Here is a 13248-nt window from a genome sequence, read left to right as displayed (position 1 = left end):
AGGATGGGTTGGCATCACAAGGAGTTATCGACGTTCACAGAGTGTCCAGAACGGATAAAGAAGGAAAGAGAGTGGAAACAAACACTCTCTTCCTAACTTTCTGTACAGCTGTTGCACCCAAAAGAGTTGTTGTTCTGTTTGAAAGTATTCCGGTTTCTCTGTACATCCCTTCCCCTCTGCGTTGTTATCGTTGCCAACGGTTTGGCCACGGTAGCAAAAACTGCAGGGGGAAGGAAATGTGCAGAGATTGCACAAAGGAAAAACATGAGGGTGAATGCGAGGGACCCAAACAGTGTCACAACTGTGGGGGTAAACACTCCTCTGCTTCAAAAGAATGTCCCCAGTGGAAAACGGAGGAAGCCATTCAAAAGATGAGAACAACGGAGGGATGCTCTTTCGGTGAGGCGAAACAAAAGGTCATGTCCCAGATGGCACAGCCCTCGGTGTCCACATACGCCAGGGCTGTTAGTACTCCTTCTGCGACACCGACTACACCTTCGTCTCTTGAGAGCTTTCTCACTAAGGTGACTACAATCTTGGACACTCTCATTAAAAAGATTGATCGTCTTGAGACTGTCGTGGCAAATATTAACCAGGGTGGAGTAAAGGCGGCTGTTGCTGCCGATACCAGTGAAAAGGCGGCTACGGTTGCCGAGAGTGTGAAGGTTCAGACAACAGTTCCGACTGGCGTCACTAACGTCACGCAGGCGGCCGTGCATAAAGCCGCTAAAACCCAAACCAAATGGGGGAAAAAATCCTCCACTCATTCGGCCGGGTCTTCGGGGGTTGGGCGGACGGGTTCGATCGGCAGATCGGATCTTTCCTCCCACCCGCCAAGATCAAACTCTGAGGGAAGATCCTCGAGGTCTCCCAAGGCCAGGGTCAGGCCTGACTTGCCTACCCGAATAAAAAAGGGAGACAAATCGCTCATTTCTTTGACAAACCCTTTCTCCCTCTTGTCTGACGAGGGTGGGGAATCGGAAATGGATGAATCAAACCGGTTCTACCCTGCGTCGGAGGGGGGTGGAGGATCGGGCACTGAATAAAGTTTTATTTGTTTTTAAAATACTAAACATTTTTAATGGCTTCTATAATACAATGGAATATCAGAGGTCTTAATGCCAATCAAGAGGAACTTCATCTCCCTTTGAAAAGTAATCCTATTGCAATCTGTTTACAGGAGACGCTTATAGGCCCTAACAAAAATATATCACTGCCTGGGTATAGCTGCTTATTGCGGTCTACAGGTCGCGGTAGTGCACTTTGTATCCGTTCTGATTTCCTTTTTAATCAGGTCCAATTGGACACTAACCTTGAGGCAATAGCGGCTCGCATTTCTTGTAATAGAGCTATAACTGTTTGTTCCTTGTATCTGTCGCCATCTACTACGGTCACAAAAAATGACCTAGAAAACTTAATACACCAATTACCAACCCCGTTCCTTTTGGTAGGGGATTTTAACGGCCATTCCCGACGTTGGGGGAGCGAATCTTCCAACATTCAAGGAAAGATTATCGAAGATGTCATCGATAACTTGGATTTGTGTCTTTTAAATTCCGGAGCGGGTACTTTTTTAACTCAATCTGGAGAAGAATCTCATTTGGACTTAGCTATCTGCCACCCATCTTTATTTCTTGATTTGAAATGGTCTGTCCATTCGGATCTGTGTGGAAGTGACCATTTTCCCTGTTTTGTCAGTTTTGAGGAGGATCAGGGCGAGGAAGCCCTTCCACACTGGAAGTTTTCTAAAGCTAACTGGGATTTATTTCGTCTTTCTACTTCAAGACAAATAACCCCAGAAGTTCTAAATTCTGAAGACCCGGCTTTAACTTTTTCCACCCTTTTGGTGCAATGTGCAAAAGACAGCATACCCAAATCTTCCTCTAAACCCAAAGGTCCAAAAACACCTTGGTTTAACGAAGAGTGCCAAGCTGTCAATCAGGAGCGTAAACGAGCTCAACGGCATATGTTCCAATACCCTACGTCAGCCAATAAGATCGCTCACCAAAAACTTCGAGCTCAAAATTAAGCCGTTTTATTTACAAAAAGAGTAAAAAAGCCTCTTGGCGCAATTTCTGTTCTAAACTTAATTTCAAAACTTCAAGCAAGAAGGTATGGCAGATTATCCGTAAGATTAAAGGTAAAAATCGTAAAGAGGTTGTCCAATGCCTCAAACAACATGGTCGAGTAATAACCAACAAGAAAAATGTGGCGAATATCTTGGCTTCAACAATAAATCATAACTCTTCTTCAGAACATTATTCTGAAGAGTTTCAAAAAGTTAAAGATAAATCTGAAGCTACCCCCGTTTCCTTTGATTCTGCCAATTTGGAAGATTACAATTCTCCTTTCTCGATGTACGAGTTAAAGGATGCCATTCTAAAATCCAATGACTCAGCTACAGGGCAGGATGATATCCATTATCAACTTTTGGGTCATCTCCCTGAAAACGTCCTGACAGTTCTTTTAACTATTTTTAATCATATCTGGTCTACTGGAACTTTTCCTCCTGACTGGCGAAAGGCCATAATTATTCCCATTCCGAAACCCGGAAAGGATCATTCGGATCCAAATAATTATCGGCCAATTGCCTTAACCAGTTGTCTTTGTAAGACGATGGAGAGACTGGTGCATGAGCGGTTACTGTGGCACTTGGAAAGGATCGACGCTTTGGACATAGTCCAGTGCGGTTTCCGAAAACATAAGAGTACAACGGATCATTTGATTCGTTTTGAATCGTTTGTTCGTAACGCTCTGGTAAGCGGAGAGCACGTTGTGTCCGTCTTGTTCGATTTGGAAAAGGCGTATGACACAACGTGGAAGCATGGTATTTTATCAGATCTTAAAACCTTAGGGTTTGATGGGAATCTTCCCATTTTTATTTCAAATTTTCTTGCCGAAAGGGAGTTTAAGGTCCGAGTAGGTTCTACTTTCTCCGATTCTTTTGAACAGGAGATGGGAGTTCCTCAAGGGAGTATTTTATCACCGTTACTTTTTAACATTAAAATCAATAACATCATCAAACACGTCCAGTCTGGCATAGACAAATCTCTTTTTGTTGATGATTTTCAAATTTCTGCCAAGGGAAGAACATTAGCTGGGGTTGAACGGCAGCTTCAGCTGTGTATTTCCAAAATTCAAAAATGGGTTCAAGAGAATGGGTTCAAATTTTCCCTGGCTAAAACCGAATGTATTCATTTCCACAGGAAAAAACATCAAGTTCTTCAGCCTTCTCTTTTCATAAACAACCATAAGATTAAAGTTTCTAAACAAGTCAAATTTCTTGGTCTGATTTTTGACAGCAACCTTACTTTTTTACCCCACATCAAGTATTTAAGAACCAAATGTCAAAAGGGTCTCAACGTTCTCAAAGTTATTAGTCACACGGATTGGGGGGCTGATAGAGCAACATTGTTACGTCTGTATCGGTCTCTTGTCCGTCCACAGCTGGACTACGGTTGTATTGTTTATGGTTCTGCAAAGAGAAATGTCCTCAAGGCCTTAGATCCCATCCACCATCAGGGTCTGAGAGTTTGTTTGGGTGCTTTTCGCACAACACCAGTGGATAGTTTGTATGCCGAGTCGCGAGAACCTCCTCTGGAGATCCGCAGACTCCGGCTTTCCATGAACTACTACCTTAAGCTAAAGGCAAACCCCGAAAACCCTGCTCATGAATGTGTTATTAATCCCATTCTGAAGGACAAATTTTTAGCCAAACCTACTGAAATACCAACTTTCGGCATACGTATGCTTTCTGAATGTGAAAGGGCTGTTATAGATATTGATTCCGTCTGTGACGATCCTTTGACAACAAACACTCCACCCTGGCAGTTGGAAAACCCAACCGTCAATTTTTCCCTAACTTCTTTCAAGAAGAATGAAACCTCGGACTCTGTCTTTAGGCAGCTGTTTCTTGAACAGTGCTCAAAGTACACAGAGTATGAATTTATTTTTACTGACGGCTCTCTCAAAGATGATTCAGCTGCTGCGGCAGCAGTTTCTAACAAGAAATTACATCAACCACTTCAACTCCGGATCCCTAATGGTTCGTCGGTGTATTCGGCGGAACTTAGGGCCATCATTTTGGCATTAAAATTAATTTATCAATCCAGACATCAGTCTTTTTTGATTGTATCTGATTCGCTTTCAGCTCTTGAAGCGATATCCACCAGAAAGTTTACTCATCCTTTTTTAGTCGACATTCACGACCTTCATACTAAGCTTATTTCTGAAGGCAAGATTATCAATTTTATGTGGGCGCCCAGTCATATGGGCATAAATGGCAACGAGGTTGCTGACAAGGCAGCAAAGGATGCTCTAGATTTGGCGGTTCCTCGTCTCCCTGAGCAGTCTGTTCCTTTTACTGACTTGCGTAGGAAGACACTTTGTTACAGCTTAAAACTCTGGCAAGACCGTTGGTCTGCCTGCACGGAAAACAAATTGTATAAAACTCTTCCTGACCTTTTAAAGCCACTTCCTTTAGTGGCTTCAAGTAGAAAAGAAGAAAGTGTTTTGGCCAGGTTACATACTGGTCACACTTATCTCACTCATGTTCATCTGCTTAAAAGAGAAGAGGCACCATGGTGCCACGCCTGTGATACTGGTTTTACTGTGAGTCATTTTCTCACCGAGTGTGCTGATCTGTATGATCAACGAGAAAAGTATTTTGGCACCTCGAGCTTGAAAAGTATTTTTACAGAGGTCAGCTCTTCAGCTCTTTTTGAGTTTTTAAAAGAGTCTGGTCTTTATTTTAAGATTTGAATTTTAAAACAACCTAGTTTATTTGACATATAGGGTTTTGCTTTGACTTTTTGGTTGCCTTCGGGTGACGTTACGGATTTTATGTATTAGAAGTGTTTTAATCTAAAAATGTGCAATGATTAACTTGTGGGGTCCTGATTTGGCCTATTATGGTCCGCTGGACCCGAAAAGCAACAGCTAACTAACTAACTATACTGTTGCTTTCGTTGGCCATGCCGGTCTCTGAACCCCACGTTCACACTGCGACAGCTGGTCAGCCGGACAACTCGCTCGACCTTCACTGTAACCGCTGTCTGGCAGTTGAAAATTTTGCCTCGCTGGCAGCGCAACGGGTTATGCGCTGTTTGGCACAGCTACACAGCTACGACGGACGATGGCTTCACTGCAACCGGTGAAGGTTTTACTCTGGCAGTCGAAAACTTCGCTTCGCTGGCAGCGCAACGGGTCATGCGCTGGTTGGCACAGCTACACAGCTACCACAGGTCCCCGCCCGGTGTCCTTTCTGGCTTTCTTCTGTTCAGTCGGGCCGTACAGTCGACGACGCCATTTGTGGTGTTGTTGTTCTATTTGTTCTGGTGGTTGTTGGTTGGTGAAAGCTTCTCAGTCAAACGCAATAAAAGTGAGTCGAGCAAGCGAAGTCATTTCTTGTTCTTTACTTCGCAAAGGTTCCCGCTCGACTGCCGAGATCTTTCACAAGTCTCGCGGTCTCACGTGATCATACAGGCACACATCTTATTAGTGCAATGCGCAAAACAAACCAACAAGCGCGCAACAATGTCATGGACAGTCATCGTCTCACATAAGAAATGTTATATCCTTTGTACTGGAAACTTGCATTCTCCCAGTAAGGTAATTTATTCCCCCCTCTGCTTCTTTACCTCTGTAAACTTGTAGGGGTAGTTATTTTTCGATAATCACCCAGCAACCAAACAAATAACGACCCAGCAACAGCCTGAATCCTCGATAGTGCAATGGGTTGAGAGGTTGTTCTGTTTCGGTACTACTTTTTGCGACTGAAAAGTTTCGAACGCTCTAATGTACGAAGTATACATCTCTGGAGCAAACAATACAAACATACCGCATTTAAATTAACAACTACAGGCCTGAACACATGAATCTCCATATAAAATCCATGAGTTCGGTTGTTTTCTGAATCTCATCTGCCGTTCATCACAAGCAATTTCCCAAGGCAAGTAACTCATACTTTGTCTAGCGACAAGAGTAGTTCCCCTTCTTTTCACTCAGTTCCTTCGACAACAGACTGCAATCCGACGGTCAGTTTTCAACAATATTTCATTTAATAAACAGATCACACGCAACCAAATGCACACATCTCATCAATTTAAACAACATAAAGGGGTTTCATACACTATTTTCCCCAGAAAACTGAACTTCATACAGTTTTTAACGTTGGAACACGGGTGCAAAAGTTCGTCTGCTAGTCCCATTTGACGAAAAACATTATCCTAAGCGATACCAAAACATAAACAGAACACACAATATCTGCCTTTGCCGCCACAGCAGAATAACAGCATATCTGTGTACTTGATTTTAGCCCAAAATAGGAAAACTGACAAGAAGTGTTAACAGAATGGAATGATTTGCACGGAACTATACAACCGCGCATTAATCGATCGCCTGCGCAGGTTGACTGGTTGAGAGAATAGGATTCGATCAAACTTTCGCAAAAAAACTCCTCTTTTCTTTGAATAACTGAAGAAAGGAGGAATAAAGAGGTTACACACCTCGTCTCAGTGATTATAAAAAATAATGGTCTCAGTTCGCGGTCATGAAAAAGCTCGCTAAAGCTCGCATTTTTCATGATCCGCTAACTTCGACCATTATTTTTGATAATCACTGAGACTCGGCATGTAACCTCTACATATTGTACTGAGCTAAATTTTTGAATAGTGCTTTTGTGAACAAGAAGCAATTGACAAGTGGCTCTATCCCATCTTCCCACTTCCCCCGTCGCGATATAGCCTTCGTGGTTGAAAATGACGTAAAACACCAAATAAAGAAAGAAAGAAAGTCTGCACGCATGAGGCAGGCTGGTAATAAGTTTTATACAGAATACAGAATACAGAATACAGTATTTATTGAGCCAAGTGACATTAAAAAAACATTTAAAGCACAAGGAATTTAGCGTAGTGTTGGTAAAATCACGCACACACACACACCCATACACACACTGACACACACACACACACGCCCACACAATCACTGACATACACACCAACACACACACGCCCACACTACAGCAGTCACGATCACACCATCACACGCAGGGCAGACATGAGGTAAAACAAATGACAATCATCTATTAAAAGAAAAGGTAAGAACTGGGTGGCCGAGTGGTAACGCACTTGCGCTCGGAAGCGAGAGGTTGCGAGTTCGACCCTGGGTCAGGGCGTTAGCAATTTTCTCCCCCCTTTCCTAACCTAGGTGATTGCGCTTCGTTCAATAATGAATTTTCTCGATTTGCTCTATAAATCCCTTGGTGCACTGGGATGTCTCAATAACTTAAATTATAAACCTTTGAACACATTATTTCCCCCAATTCCTATTTCCCCTAGTGAAAACTGGAATTCCCATCTCCACTGAAACTAGATTCCCGTTTGCACTGGGGCAAACTGGAATTCCAATCTTCACTAACAAATATCCAGTGGAGATGAGAATTCTAGTTTGCCCTAGTGCAAACTGGAATTCCAATCTCCACTAGTGCGATTCGGATTCTCACTGGATTCTCATTTCCACTGTGACATATACATTGTATATATTATAAGATGTTTGGTGGCTTGTTGACAGACCAGCTTTTTTGTTGGTCCAAGGGGACCATATCGTCTTTTGTTTCATCTTTATCGACCAAGGCCGAAGGCCGCGGTTGAATTTGAATGTTTTATGTTGTCTGACAGTTCTTGAAATTCTTCATTGTGGTTTCTGTCGTTGTTCTCAAGCGTTTCGACTACATTGAGCATCGCATTCTCCAGGTTTTGTTCAAGCCTTTTTGTTTGTGACATTTCAATCATCAAATGATCTAAAGTACAGGGTGACCCAAAAAAAAGAGTACCCAAACAAAACGTCATAAATTGAACAAAAATAAAGCAATCTTCATAAAATTTATTTACACACACAAGTAGCCTCTGCATGATTTGCACAGAAAATTTTAGCGTTCTAGCTTGTCTTTCAGGAAAGTTATGCTCATTCTACAGAACATGCTCCAAATGGCCTCCCCCGGATTTAAATCCCCCAGATTTCTATCTTTGGGGGTTCCTGAAAGACAACGTCTACAGGAACAACCCACAGACAATCACAGAACTCAAGAGAGCCATCACAACAACCATTCGCAGAATCTCGCAACAGGAGTGTGTGCGGGTGATTGATAACTTTGCGCGGCGAGTTCAAGTTTGCCTGCTGCGGCGCGGAGGCCATTTGGAGCATGTTCTGTAGAATGAGCATAACTTTCCTGAAAGACAAGCTAGAACGCTAAAATTTTCTGTGCAAATCATGCAGAGGCTACTTGTGTGTGTAAATAAATTTTATGAAGATTGCTTTATTTTTGTTCAATTTATGACGTTTTGTTTGGGTACTCTTTTTTTTGGGTCACCCTGTACCCTGAAGGCCTTCATTCGTGGCAGCCGCTTCCACTGATGTTGTTGTTTGCTGAGATTCGGTACTTATGACTTTTGAGACATCTTCTATGATTTTCTCATCGAGTGTCTCAACTGCACATCTCTCACATGTGTATCGTCTTTGTTTCCGTGAAAAAAGGCATATTTGATACACAGGCAGTTTTGTTGATTTCCAAGGGATTTTCCTTTTGCAATCTGCACATGTGAGGCTTCGTAGATGTTCTGAGCGTGTTTCTTTCGAATCTTTGTCATCTGTTCCATGGTAGCTATGATGGTTGCCAGGGTCACTGCCGTTCTCTTCTTCGTTCTGATCATGATATCTCGCTTTCACCAGAGTTTATTCATCACTCACTTGTATACTGTTGTTGTTGTTGTTGTTGGCGGTGTTCTCATCTTGCTGATCAGCACCTTTATAGATGGTTGGCTTCAGTATTCCTGCCAGACGCATGGCATTTTCGGCTTCCGTTAGGGTCTTGTAGCTCTTGTGCACGGCCTTTGGAAATGAGTTGACCGATTTTGCCGTTTCATTCCAATTGTCAAATATACCAACAACCCTGCCTTTGCAATTGCAGATCAGTATAAATAGTTAGGAATAGTATTTAATCAAAATGGTTCTTTACAAAAAGCTCAAGAACATCAATGTAAACAAGCCAATAAAGCAAGCCATTTGCTTAGGAGAATGTTTAGAAAAGAAAATGTTCAAATTGATACTGCTTTACATTTATTTGATTCTTTAGTGAATCCAATCTTGACATATGGATCAAGTATTTGGTTCCCATACAATTATTCCAACAAATCAATCGATAACATCGAGAAGTTTTTTGAATCATGTTTTTCAAGAAATTCTACGAGTGAAGACATCCATATAAAATTTTGTCGTTGTACCACCTTGGGTTAGCCAGGTTTCTTCTGATCTCAAGTGCAAGGCCGCTCCCTCGGCCGGCTGCCTGTACCAGCCTCCTTACACTAACAGGATTCGGGACTGTAGAAAGAACTGTACTGTTAATATAGATACGAGGAAGCGGAACACTGGAAACCATGTTCCTGAAAAAAGAGTTCACCAAGGGTATAGCGACTGGCTGGTGACTTTGCCAGCAAATAAAGAATGAGCATCTTTTGTATCTCCCGAGGGAGATATTCAACATCATGACCTAAGTGTTGGTCATCAGGGCAAGTTTGTAGACTATCAGACGGACCCCGACGAACACTCAGACCTTGACAATCATCATCACTCTGACCTTGACGACCATCATCACTCTGACCTTGACGATCATTATCACTCTGACCCTGATGATCATCATGACTATGACCCTGATAATCATCATGACTCTGACCTTGACGATCATCATGACTCTGACCCTGACGATCATCATCACTCTGACCTTGATGATCATTATCACTCTGACCTTGACGATCATCATCACTCTGACCTTGACGACCATCATCACTCTGACCGTGACGATCATCACTCTGACCGTGACGACCATCATCACTCTGACCCTGACGACCATCACCCTGCGTCAACCCTAAATGCCTCTACTGGGGTTGGGGAGGGGGGTACATCCATGCTCCACTGTAAGGCGATTTGCCTCGCATCAACGAAAGTCATGCCCTTCTTTTCTTGTACGGTTTTCTTTAACTCTCTCCTCAGGATCGTATCTCTGACTCCAGCTATAAACCGATCTCTAATAGCCTCATCCGGGTTGGGGAAAACTGATGTCTTAAGTGCGAGCACTTTCTCTTGTAAATCTCTAAGTCCGAACGAAAATTCACGAACATCTTCATCTGCGCGTTGCCGTCTACCATAGAACTGTCCCAGTATTTCGTGAGAGGACCCCACCCCCGAAAAATGTTCCCTCAATACGTGGAAAATCTTGTCCACCCCCTCTGCTTTACCCACACTCAACTTGACTTCTTTGGCGGCCACACCACTCAGGTGTTCCAACACAAAACCTTTCACGTCTTTCACAGCATTTTGTTCTAGGACTCTTTTGCAGTCTTCTATCCACTGTACCACATTCTCGTCCCCTCTGCCTGTGAATTTATACAATGTTTTTTCTTTTCTCATGTACACAACATTTTTTCCTGACATTTCTAACTTCAATTTTGCCAATTCCTCTTTTAAAGACTCTACAGTGTCTGGTTCTTGCCCAGCGGACTCCATGACTAAATATATAACACAAATTCAAAAAAAATTAATACCAAACTATCACCCAAACAAATTTCTGCAAAAATTTTCAAGTCCCAACATAACATCAAAAAGTAACGCCAAAATAACACAATATAATCAGTCAAATCAAGTCTGACTGTTCAAAGTCAAAATGTCATACTCAATCAACCCAAAATGTCATGACACAGAATTTCTTGTCCACTCAGGCATCACCCTACCATCAATCATTCCACCTAACCTGCACTCCTTTCATTTTAAAATGTCTTATAAAACAATCCCTAGTTATATCAGCAGTCCAAATATGTGCCAAGTGTACTCTGGTAACAGTACCTTTCTTGGGGGACCTCGCGCCCCCTAATTGGCGTAGAGGCGCGTCCCCCGGGTGGTGGATGGGGGAGCCTTCTCTGCTAACTTCAGAGAGAAGGTCGCATCACTCTCGATGCCGTGAACCTAATTAGGTTCTTTTTCTTGTTTCTTCTCTATTTCTGCCTCCCCAAAGTCCTTTTACTTTCCTTTTCTCACCCATAAAATTCTTCACTTATTTTCTAAAGCATGGTGAATCCCGAGTTTGTCATGTGTGACCAGGGGATGAATGGCTGACACCTTAATATTCAGTCGTAAGCACATGCGTTTGGTTTCAGTTTGGGTCGACGCCAAATGACAGTTTTAGGCCCCTCCCTTGTCACGGGGGCTCTCACAAGGGTGACCGTGTATTTCCCACCTCATTGAGCCTGCGCGCTATGAAAACCTCTAATCTTCAAACTTTGTATAAGAAGAGAAAAGCTGTTAATGATAGAGATTCTGACAGTGATAACGAAGCAGAAGCTGCTGCCTCTACAGCAGGTGTGAAGGGGGCTTGGTCCCGATTCCTCGTAGTTCATTTTGAGAGTGTTAGTCAAAGAAAGATTTCACCTTTTATTCTCGAGAAGTGGTTTCAGGGGGTTTCCTCATCAGTTCAGTCAGTGAAACGTCAGAAGGATGGTAGCTTCTTGGTGGATTGCCCCACCAGGAAGGTATCGGATCTTCTTTTGTCCCGCCATGGTTCCGCCCTGAGCGTTGGATCGAGCTCCTTCACGATTTCCGTGACGAGCCACTCATACCTGAACACCTCTCGGGGTGTGGCACGCTCATACCACTTCCAAGGTATGAGCTGTGCGGAGTTGAAGGATGGGTTGGCATCACAAGGAGTTATCGACGTTCACAGAGTGTCCAGAACGGATAAAGAAGGAAAGAGAGTGGAAACAAACACTCTCTTCCTAACTTTCTGTACAGCTGTTGCACCCAAAAGAGTTGTTGTTCTGTTTGAAAGTATTCCGGTTTCTCTGTACATCCCTTCCCCTCTGCGTTGTTATCGTTGCCAACGGTTTGGCCACGGTAGCAAAAACTGCAGGGGGAAGGAAATGTGCAGAGATTGCACAAAGGAAAAACATGAGGGTGAATGCGAGGGACCCAAACAGTGTCACAACTGTGGGGGTAAACACTCCTCTGCTTCAAAAGAATGTCCCCAGTGGAAAACGGAGGAAGCCATTCAAAAGATGAGAACAACGGAGGGATGCTCTTTCGGTGAGGCGAAACAAAAGGTCATGTCCCAGATGGCACAGCCCTCGGTGTCCACATACGCCAGGGCTGTTAGTACTCCTTCTGCGACACCGACTACACCTTCGTCTCTTGAGAGCTTTCTCACTAAGGTGACTACAATCTTGGACACTCTCATTAAAAAGATTGATCGTCTTGAGACTGTCGTGACAAATATTAACCAGGGTGGAGTAAAGGCGGCTGTTGCTGCCGATACCAGTGAAAAGGCGGCTACGGTTGCCGAGAGTGTGAAGGTTCAGACAACAGTTCCGACTGGCGTCACTAACGTCACGCAGGCGGCCGTGCATAAAGCCGCTAAAACCCAAACCAAATGGGGGAAAAAATCCTCCACTCATTCGGCCGGGTCTTCGGGGGTTGGGCGGACGGGTTCGATCGGCAGATCGGATCTTTCCTCCCACCCGCCAAGATCAAACTCTGAGGGAAGATCCTCGAGGTCTCCCAAGGCCAGGGTCAGGCCTGACTTGCCTACCCGAATAAAAAAGGGAGACAAATCGCTCATTTCTTTGACAAACCCTTTCTCCCTCTTGTCTGACGAGGGTGGGGAATCGGAAATGGATGAATCAAACCGGTTCTACCCTGCGTCGGAGGGGGGTGGAGGATCGGGCACTGAATAAAGTTTTATTTGTTTTTAAAATACTAAACATTTTTAATGGCTTCTATAATACAATGGAATATCAGAGGTCTTAATGCCAATCAAGAGGAACTTCATCTCCTTTTGAAAAGTAATCCTATTGCAATCTGTTTACAGGAGACGCTTATAGGCCCTAACAAAAATATATCACTGCCTGGGTATAGCTGCTTATTGCGGTCTACAGGTCGCGGTAGTGCACTTTGTATCCGTTCTGATTTCCTTTTTAATCAGGTCCAATTGGACACTAACCTTGAGGCAATAGCGGCTCGCATTTCTTGTAATAGAGCTATAACTGTTTGTTCCTTGTATCTGTCGCCATCTACTACGGTCACAAAAAATGACCTAGAAAACTTAATACACCAATTACCAACCCCGTTCCTTTTGGTAGGGGATTTTAACGGCCATTCCCGACGTTGGGGGAGCGAATCTTCCAACATTCAAGGAAAGATTATCGAAGA

Source organism: Littorina saxatilis, linkage group LG6 (assembly GCF_037325665.1).
Source record: "Littorina saxatilis isolate snail1 linkage group LG6, US_GU_Lsax_2.0, whole genome shotgun sequence".
In the NCBI taxonomy this organism is placed as follows: Eukaryota; Metazoa; Mollusca; class Gastropoda; order Littorinimorpha; family Littorinidae; genus Littorina; species Littorina saxatilis.
This window is presented reverse-complemented; position numbering follows the sequence as displayed.